This window comes from Mus caroli, chromosome 6 (assembly GCF_900094665.2).
Source record: "Mus caroli chromosome 6, CAROLI_EIJ_v1.1, whole genome shotgun sequence".
Classification (NCBI taxonomy): domain Eukaryota; kingdom Metazoa; phylum Chordata; class Mammalia; order Rodentia; family Muridae; genus Mus; species Mus caroli.
Window position 1 is genome coordinate 122,993,357 of NC_034575.1, and position 10,890 is coordinate 123,004,246.

Sequence of the window (10,890 nt, forward strand, 5' to 3'; positions counted from 1 at the left end):
ACTGTGGCAGTTTGAATAACAATGGCCCCTGTAGGCTCATATCATAGACTTGAATGCTTGGTCACGAGGGAGTGACATTATTAGGTGGTGTGACCTTGTTGGAGTTGGTGTGGCTTTGTTGGGGGAAATGTGTCACTGGAGATGGGCTTTGAGGTTTCAGAAGATCAAGCCACCTTGCCCGGTGGCTCTTTCTTACGGCTGTCTATGAATCTGGATGTAAGTCTCAGCTCCTTCTCTAGCATGGTCTGCCAATGTATCACCATGCTTCCTGCCATGAAGAGAATGAACTCAACCTCTGAACCTGTAAGTCAACCCCAATTAAATGTTTTATATGAGTTGCCGTGGTCACTGTGTCTCTTCACAGCAATAGAAACCCTTACTAAGATACTTTCGCCTACAGATCAACATTCCCACCATCGTAGATACACAATTCTTAATGTGATGCTAGCAAAAAGAATACAGAAATATGCTTAAATAATGGTCTACCATGACGAACTAGTGTTTAATCTAAGGATTTAATCAACCAATCTACTATACTAACAAGCAAAAGAATAAAAGTTACATGAGCATATCAGCTAATACAGAAAAAAAATCATTTGATAAAACTTTATATTCGTGTTCAAACTCTCAGGAAAAAAATTAAAGACCTTACTTGACAAATGTATCAACCACAATCCAACATTATTTCACATACACCTATACTGTGTTTATTGTTCAATATAATTATTTACATAATATTTACAGTGAAAAATGGATGCTTTTCTTCCACGATTGGGAACAAAATAGAGACTTGTTTCTTCCTTTCAGGAGGCACTTTTTTTCTTTTCTTTCTTCTTCTTCTTCTTTTTTTTTTTTTTTTTTTTTTTTGAGGCAGGGTCTCACTCGGGAGCCCTAGGCTGTCCTAGAATTCACTATATAGCCCAGGCTAGCTTGGAACTGGTGACAACTCTCATGCCTCAGACTCCCGAGTGCTGGGATTACAGCGATGAGCTCCATTCTTGCCTCTGGCTACTCTTTTTTCAGTAAATATATTGCTGTAACTTTTAGCAGTGTGACCAGGGAGAGTAACGAAAAAGCAGCTATAGATCAGAAATGAACAAACTGTCTTTATTTTAGATGGCATGATTATTATCTACAGAACTAAATCCCAAATATCTACAAAAATGCATCCTCAACTAATCAGTGAGGTTATGAGAGAAACGCATGGAAATCAGTTTTGCTTCAACACAATAACAGACAAGTGGGAAGCAACCCCTTCCTAAATGTAAAATGGTATAAACACCACTCTTCCTTGCTCAAAGGAACGCCAAACACTTAGCCATGAGATCAACAGAGCATGGGCCAAACTCACATGGTGAACACTACGAGATGTTGAGAAAAAAAATCAGAGTCTAAGTGAGTGGGGAGATGTCCCATGTCCACTGATTGGAACAGTGTGTAAAAAGCTACTTGTGGGGGCAGATACTGGAAGTGAAAAACAAAGGATACACTATGCAAATTTTCTCTGAAGCCAGTAAAAAACGTCACGAGGCGTCATGGTTTGCACACCTGACATATGATCGGGACAAGCCCGTGAGGAGATTGTCTCCTGATAAGTACTCGGTGCCCAGTCCTAAGTGGGATATCTGTATCACCCCCTTCAAAGCTCAGGGAACATCATGGAAGAAGGAAAAATGTAATAACCAGAGAAAGTGGTGGTGGCACGGTAGTGGCTTGGTGATGGCTTCATGGTGGTGTGGAATGTTGACTTCTGGGAATGCCATGGCTGCTGTACCTTTAACACTCAGCAGCTGTGACTATCCGAACAAGATCTGTGTAAGATTGGCTTTGTCGACCCTCTGTCGTGGAAAGGGAGGGAGCTAGTGAGGCCTCACTCTCCATGAAGACGTAACACAGTTAATGACTGATGGTGGAGGGAGAAACACTTTCTTCATGGCGTCGCCACTGACAAGGGGCACACACTTCTGAAACAATGAAAACCAATGAGTCACAGAGAGAAAAGAAAAAATAATCCGTGGACATGGAAAGGAGGATAATTAGGAAGAATAAACTGACAGTGGGTGGGGGGGAGGGTGATGAGAACACAGTATGTTTATGTATGACAATGCCATAATGGGGCCAGAGAGATGGCTCAGCAGTTAGCAGCACTTGCGGGGCCCTGGTTCAGTTCCCAGAATCCACGTGGTAGATAACCAACTGTAACTGCATCCAACACCCCTTCCACCCTCCACAGGCACTGAACATGCGTGTGGCACACAGACATACATCCAGGCAAAAACACTTACAGGCATACAATTGAAAGAAAGAAATCATTTTAGAAATGCCATACCAAAACCCTTGTATATAATTACTATATACAATTATATATGTATATATATACATATATATGTGTGTGTGTATATATATACACATATATGTGTATATATATGTATATTTACTATAGGTGGAGAAAATCTTTTTTAAAAAAAATAAAATGTATTAATAAATCTAACCCATGCTGTAATATAGCCTCTTCTATTTTAACTGTGTTTTGTGCACTTATGCTTGTACCTTCAGTGAGACAAAATTGTCTAACATAAAAAAAGGAACAAAAACTGTTAATAACTCATACGACTACTACAGATACCGCTTTGAAAAGTGAAAAACAGAGAGATTGTTTGTCTGATGCCTGCAATTCAAACCATCATAGAAGCAATAACTGACCCATTTGTGGGAAGTCAGAGACATCAGTACTGTGGTTAGCACAGGCTGGAGCCAGCAGGAGCCAGGGTTAATCTCCGCCACTTGGTGACTGTGGCCTTAAGCAGGAAGCTCCGTCTTCACCAATGCCGTATGCACAGTCTGTAGACTAGGGCCAATTATGCCTATCTCCGTGGATTTCTGTAAGATTACATACGATTAAGGACAGTAATGGACATGAAACATCAAGTTTAGGGCTTTTGGCCTAGAGTCAATATAAATACCTGCTTTGAAATGTGGCTGAAGGATACAAGTTGACTCTCTTGTGAGAGACTTAAATGGAACCTGCAGGCCATCTGAAGAAGAGTTCACAAATGGGCCGAGGCATCAATCAACTACTTCCAAAACCTCCTGCCAGTCTCTAGAGCCCTGCAAGGAACAAGCTGTACTCAGTTGGAGAAGCTTCGGCGTGTTTGCTACACAATGACTTTGATGTCTTTACACACTGTGCCTCAGTGATCGCTCACTAATGGAGCCAGCGTCTCTGCCTTTGTTGGGGCCAAAGGGAATCACACATAATTACAAGATGACACTCAGGATTTGTCAGAGAAAGAAAAAGAAAATTCTCAATTCAATAGATGGACTTAGTAGATATAAGTTTTGGCAGGTGCCTTTCTGACATATCTCATAGAAAGTGGCTCAAATATGTGTTTTTTGAAGACATTTGTCTTTTAAGTAAAAGAGAATTTTAAGATTAAGATGAATAATTACCACTCTTAACTGAAGTGCCTCATATACTGTGTAAAAAAACCTCCAAAGTTCAGGGGAAATGGTCTGCAGTCAACAGAACTAACAAGGAATTATACCTGTAATATTCAATGCAATAAGAAGTCAAAAGGCTCAATGCAAGTTAAAATTCTTTTTCTCTAGGTGGGTAAACAACAAGTGGGCAAGTTCTCCATCATAGTTAGCTTCATATGTCAACTTGACACAAACCTAGAACCTAGTGGGAAGAAGAAATGCCAACTGAAGAATGGTTCCATTGGACTAGCTGAGCAGTGTGTCTGTGAGGCATTTTCTTTATTGCTAATTGATGTAGGATGGCACAGTCAACTGTGGGCAGTGCAAATCCTAGGCAGATGGCTCTACCCTGTATGAGAAAGCTAACTAAACGTGAGTCTGGAAGAAAGCTGCCAGTAAATTGCATTCTTTCCGAGTCTCTGTTTCAGTTCTTGCCCCCCAGCTTCTTGCCTTTATCTCCTGCCCTGCCTTCCCTTCACGATGGACCAGTTACCAGGAAGTGTAAATGGACAGAAAGTCTTTCTTTCCCAAATTGCCTTTAGTCATGGTATTTATCATAGCAACAGCAATGGAAGAGCTAAGCAAACAGAGATCTCTCAGATCTGAGGAGAAGTAAAGTCACAGAGCAAATTCTGTCCCCAAACAGAGGGGCAACCAATGAGTCCACGAATCACATCCCTCACACACAATACTTTGTAGGAATCAGAGCCAGGAGAAAGACTGGAGCTGAAGCCAGAGGCTGCCAGCCAGAAGAGGAGTACCACTTTCAGTGAGCTTCACCGCTGGGCCATGCGTCTGTTTCTCACTGTAACATAAAAAACAAAACAAAACAAATAAACAAAAAAACGCTTCTATTATTGTTAGAGGAAGGAAAAAAATCACCATCTTGAAATGTATCCAGGGATTCACTTCTTGATGAGGCCTCCCTTCTGGACAATTTAATCAGAGCCTAACTAACCTGGGGCAAAGAAAATACTCCACTGCAGTCTCTCCTAGATACCCTGTCCTACCTAGGAGGAAGAGAGGGCTGAGGCTCTCTGATGAAGCTCAAAGTCTAGGGCCTGGACTTATCAAAAGACCAAGACCCAATTGTGTGACCTCAGAGTAACCCTCCCACCCATCACCACCATCTAAGACCAACTTAAAGCATGCGCTTTCTTCTACCCCCACCCCTCACATTGACTGGATGTCAAAGAAGCACAAGGCATACGAACAGATAACAGTTTAAGGAGACAGAGCAATGGCCCAAGCAGTATCAGATGTGTCTGGCAGGGAATTTCAAATAACTTAATTGATATGCCGAGGGCTCTCAGCAGCTAGACCAGACAGCATGCAAGGAGAGATGGAGAATGTAAGCAGAGACAGAAATTCTAGAATGGGGCTGGTGATGTGGCTCCTCAGGGGAAGGCACTTAGCACCAAGTCTAACAATCTGAGTTTGGTCCCACAGAGAAATGAGCTATCTTCTGACCTCCTCCATGACAGCCATGGCAACCCTGCTCCATGAAGAAATCTAAGAAAAAACCAAAACCATCACCACAGGATGTCATGGTGAGCGTACTGGAGTTTAGAGATGGCTGAGAAAAGAAATCCAGTTGGGGATAACTTGACATCTCAGAAGCAAACCAGAAGAGACACAAAAGAGCAAACTCCAGAATGTTGGGGGGGGGGAGGTCCCTGCAATTGTTAGGACCAGCAGGACAATAACCTGCGCATGAGGCAAGAAGGAAATCTGGTTCAACTTGGCTCAGTAGCCAGTGTGGGTTCAAACTTCTAGAGCTTGACCTCAGGAAGTTTATTTTTGACATGTTTAAGCCCAGTACAACTTTGGAAACAAGTTTTCCAATTATCACAATTAACTCCTCTGCAAAGTTACACGTCTTCTCCAGAGCACGTGTGACCTCTTTCATAAGAATGGATTCTGTTGACTGAGAGACGATGATGCTCTGGAGTCTGGGATGAACATAATAGTCTATGGAATTCAGGTGCAGCCTGGCCCTGCAGAAATCAAAAAATCACCAGACTACTAACCACATCCACTCTCAGCCTTCCGGGTGGATAACAGGTATATATTGTTGAAAAGGCAGGCCTGTGCACTTAACATTTCTGGTTTTCCTGGTGCTTATCTGTGAGCATGAGGGCCTCAGGTCCTCTACATCAGAGTGTCTAAGGTCTTTGGGACAACAACCAAAAGTTTAACATCTTGTAGTAGAAAGCCAGGAAAAGAAGGAAGAGAAACAGTAACGATGAGAAGTTGTCCAACGTCAGATTCCACACCAGTGCTCTGTAAAGAGCGGAAAACTAGAGCAAATGTAAAAACCACAAAGAAAACAACACCGTCAGATTTGTGTAGATAAAGCCTGAAGGAAGGAGATACATAGGGAGAAGCAAGGGAAATCACCTACTTCCGCAGACACAAGAGACATGTAAAATATAAAATTAAAAATGTCTGATTTGTAGTCACATTTAAAAAACAAAGGGTTATACACGTAACAAAAGAGACACAAACTCTATATTGGAAAATCTACGATACCCCGATGAAGCAAAGCAATGAAGAATCAAGTTGAGTGTAGAGATGGCCCGTGTTTACGTAGGAACTGCTCAGCAATGTCAAATACCAGTTCTTCCTAATGGCAGCTTTGATGCAATTGTAGTACCTGACCAGGTTCTTTTGTCTATTTCTGAAAATGGATTAGGACATTCTATGAAAGAGCAAAGGCTGACATAAAGATGGTGCCACTGACGGAGAGAGATAAAGTCATGCATGGATGGTATGTGTCTTCAAAGAGGTGCCAGGAAGCTACCGCAATCAAGAGGATGTGCAGAAAGAAGTCACTAAAGGAGACTAGAGAGGGAAAAGTCAGTGCCACATCAATGCTGGCGAATGATCTTTGGCAAAATAAAAATAAGTTCTTAAAAAACACTAAATTATAAAATTTCTTGACAACCTAAGGAGTCAATCTAATTTTGGGTTTGGCAGTGGCGGTTTAGGTATGACATTATCTATGGCACAATTCATGACAAGATAGACTTCATTAAAATTAAACACTTAACAGTTTTAAATGACATTGCTGAGAAAATGAAGAGATAAACCAAGGCTGGATGGAAATAGTTATAAAAAAAATTTGACAGTAGAATGTTTTCCAAATATTGAAAGACCATTGATGTTGGGCAATGGACATTCCATTTATTTTAAAACTAGAATATGTAAAGAACTTTCAAAATTAGACAATGAGTACAACCTGAATAAAGCTGGGTAGAAGCCTTTTTAAAAAGTATACGCATATAGTAAATGAACATGGAAAAATGTACAGGATGAGCCGTTATCAGGAAGAAGCAAGCTAGAACAAAAATAAGATATTTCTATATGCCTATGAAAATGGACAATTTGGAGCCTGATACCACCAAGGGTTAGGGAGGGGGTGGAGCAACTGGAGTGCTCTCATTCATTGCTGGTGAAAACTCAGACTGTCATGACTGCTGCTGAAGACCGTTGTCCATCTCGTATACAGCAAAGTGCTCGTACAGTGCATTTGACCAACCACACTCTTTATGTCCATACAGAGCCTTGCATCTGAATATTTATAATGACTTTGTTTTTAGTTGCTGGGATGTGCAAGCAGAGAAACTGTCATTTCAGAGACAAATGGGCCAATCAATTTTGGTACACAGTGATAATGGAGTATTATTCAAATTACTTACATCATGAAGAGACGTGGACAACTCCTTATGACACACTCGTAAGTGCAGGCGACAAATCTGGAATGCTTATGTGCTGCACGATTCAAACTTCATAACATAACATGTCATAGTATCCTAGAGGGGACAAAGCTGTGAGCACTGTAAAAAGATCAGTGGTTTCCAGGGGCTGTGGAGGGAAGAAAGAACAAAAGGCCACCGGAGATTCTTAGAGAAGATTCTGGAATTCTCTGTACAAAGCTGGAATGATGGATTCAGTCATTATTCACTTATACAAACCCCTTAGGTATGCAACAAGAGTGAGCTCCTATGTCAGTGATGGCCTCTAAGTGATAATGGTGTGTCAATGTACTGAGCTCCAGGAGGTGGATATTGGCAAAGGGAGAGGCACCACCTATGTTGGAGCAAAAGGCCCAGGAGACCCCTGTTTTCTCCTCTCACCTCACTGGAACCCTAAAATATTCTTTAAAAAAATAGTATATTTCTAAACAGAATAGATTTGAAAAGATAATTTACAAGAAAAGCTTCACGAGCGGCTGATGAGCCCACAAAAGGATGCTCAGAACTTGGAGAGTCAGCAGGAGCTATGAATGCAAACCACAGAAGAGGTGCCATTTCACACCCTGAGACCTCTGAGAAGCTACTACTGAAAGGAGGTGTGGAAGGGCAGAACTCAGAGGCACTGCTAGCAAGGATGAAAACTTAGAGACACTTTTGGAAAAGTTTGACAAGTCTGCATAAAGTCATTACCACACAACTCAGAAAGTCTACTTTTAGGTATTTAGCCAAAATTAAGTCTTTGTTCACATAAATATTCACAGTAGACTTACTTGTCGTAGTCCCAATTCAAAAATATGTATCAGTAGTGGATAAGTAAACAAATGGTGGCATATTTAGAGATTAGAATACTATCCCATGATAAAAAAAAAATACTGACATCTGTAACAAACTGATAAATCTCAAAGATTTCCTGTCTAAAATAAGTCACATACAGAGTATAAACAAAAAAAAATCTATTTATCTGTAAGTGCAGTTTATATTCTCAGGTGTCTGTGAAGCTGAAACAGGAAGATTGCAAGCTCGAAGCCCATCTGGGCGACAGCGTGAGGCCAAGGCCAGCCTGGGCAACTCAGCAAAACTCTGCCCTGCCGCAAAATAAAGATGACAGAAAAGCTTGGGGATATAGCTCAGTGGTATAACCGTTGCCTGGCTTATGAAATGTACTGGATTCCACAGCACAGACAGGCAGATAGATTAAATAAAGAAAAAGAAAGAAAACAGACTCATGGCTATCCAAGTACAGGAGGGCTGGGTGTCTATATGTGTGATATTGGCCTAATGAAAGTACTGGATCTATGGTAGGCTGTATGCTCTCCTGACATGCAGGGCACTTTATGGAAATATGTCTCACTAAAGTTCCCTTAAAACCTTGAGTCCTGGGATTTAAGACAGCTCAGTGGGCAAGTGTACCTGTTGCCAAGCATAAAGATCTGAGTTCAATCTCTGGGACCTACGTGAAGGAAGGAAAGAATAGACTCTCAAAAGTTGTCCTCTGACCTCTAGTTGTTCACTTGATACACGCACAGTCACACACACACACACACACACACACACACACACACAGGCATACAATACACAATGGATAAATGAAATGTAATAGTAATTTGGAAAAAAAAACAAGTCTGTACTCATTTCACAAATAAGACAACGAGCCTCTGTGAGTTCCTTTGGAAATTACCACACTATGTAGACAGTATTCTGGGAATGTTTAAAGAGAAGGTATTATGTATGAGTATTAGTCACTTTCCTGATGCTGTGATAAAACACCATGACCAAGAGAAACTTGTGTAAGAAGGAGTTATTGTAGCTTATAGTCTCAGAGGGATAGGATCAGAGTTCATCATAGCACTAGGCTTGGGGCTGCGGCAACAAGAGAGAGAGAGAGAGAGAGAGAGAGAGAGAGAGAGAGAGAGAGAGAGAGAGAGAGAGAGAGTTACCTTCAACCATAAACATGAAGGAGAAGGAGAGAAAGAACCAGGAGTCGGGTGAGGCTGTAGACCTCAAAGTCTGTCCCCAGTGATATACTTCCCCAGCATGGTGGCTCCACCACCAGCTGGAAAGCAATTTTTCAAACACCTGAGCCTCTGAGGAACACTGTCGAACAAATCACCACATGGCTGCAATCTGACCAAGGCCACTCTTCAGTTGAGGTTCCCTCTTGCCAGGTGACTGGGTGTCAGATGAAGCTGTGGCACAGGGTAGATCTTTTGTTTTGTCTTGTTTCTTTGAGACAGGGTTTCTCTGTGTAGCCCTGGCTGTCCTGGAACTCACTCTGTAGACCAGGCTGGCCTCAAATTTAGAAATCCGCCTGCCTCTGCCTCCCAAGTGCTGGGATTAAAGGGGTGTGCCACGACTGCCCAGCAGGGTAGATCTTCCTACCGCATCCTGTCATGGTGGTGGAATATGGACAGGGAGTGGACAGATGCTGTGTCCAACCTACCGAACTTAACTGAAAATGTCTCCCCCATCATTTCCTTCTTGCCCATTGTGTGTATCCCACCCTTGGCCAGATTGCCTAACACCACATGAGTGTGTAAAAAGAAATCAATATTTGTGTGTGTTTGTACTAAATTATGTCATTAGAGGTTTTTTAAAAAGATTTATTTGTTTCTATTTTATGTGTTTGCCTGCATAAGTGCATGTGTATCGTATGCACGCAGCACCCTTGGAGACCAGAACTGGGCATCACATCCCTTAGAACTGGAGTTACAGATGGTTATTAGCCACGGTGTGGTTTCTGGGAACCCACACCAGGTCGTCTCAGGAGTATCATGTGCTCTTAACTGAGCCATCTCTTTGGTCCTTTTAAAATCCTATCTTGTCATTAGTCATTTTTCAACCTCGGAGAGTTTTTTTCCTTTTCTGCACCCTCCTAAAATCTCCCCTGGCCCCACGCCCATGCCCACTGTGTGCTCTGTAGTTAGTGTAAGTTCTGTTGCTCAGTAGACTGTCCTTGGTAGCATCTGGGAATCGGGTCATTGTAAAGGTTTCCTGTGAAGAATAGGGTCCGGCTAGAAACAATGAGTGTGCTGCTGGTTAGAATGGGGCCTGTGGGGTGGTGGAACTCTTCTACAGTATTGGGGAGGCGGTGATCTGACTCTGCATTTTCGATACCCTTAGAACTGCACACCATGAAGAGTTGGTTTTGCTGTATGCAAATTCTTAAGAAATCAATGAGGATGTGGGGGCTGGCGACTGCAGAAATGGGTTCATACATTTTGTAATGAATCCAAACCCACTAAAGACCATGGCACTACCTCACCCAAGGGAGCCAGGAACCAAAGGACATTACCCATGAAACTTTTAGGGGCAATAGTTTGGCTGGAAATTGTAAGTCTACAAAATGTACAGAAAAGCCTTGGATTCTGCTGGTAAATTTGATTCTCATAGGGGTATAGCTTAGGCACTTTCCACATATGCTAGGCTGAGTAAATAGGCAAATAGGCCCTAGGCAAGGAGAGTCTGGCTTCTCACTCTCAGAGAAAAAAGAGAGAAGTTGGAAAGAAGAGTCTGGAAAGAGACAAGGTGCTGGATTCAAGGGAACCTAACAGCATGAACAAACGTTTATTCTTGTGTGTAACAGAAATAAAAGCATGCATGGGGTTAGGTCTCTCTCTCTCTCTCTCTCTCTCTCTCTCTCTCTCTCTCTCTC

At 42.0% G+C, this 10,890-nt stretch overlaps 1 long non-coding RNA gene across 1 annotated transcript; it reads right to left on the reverse strand.

Annotated features, from left to right (window-relative positions):
• Window positions 1-1,143: 1,143 nt before the first annotated feature.
• On the reverse strand, window positions 1,144-7,277 carry LOC110296991. The gene is made up of 4 exons (XR_002378235.1): window positions 7,182-7,277; window positions 2,964-3,108; window positions 2,704-2,880; window positions 1,144-1,964 (listed from the first exon to the last, which is right to left on the reverse strand). It is a non-coding gene; the product is annotated as an uncharacterized LOC110296991 (long non-coding RNA).
• Between the last annotated feature and the right edge of the window lie 3,613 nt (window positions 7,278-10,890).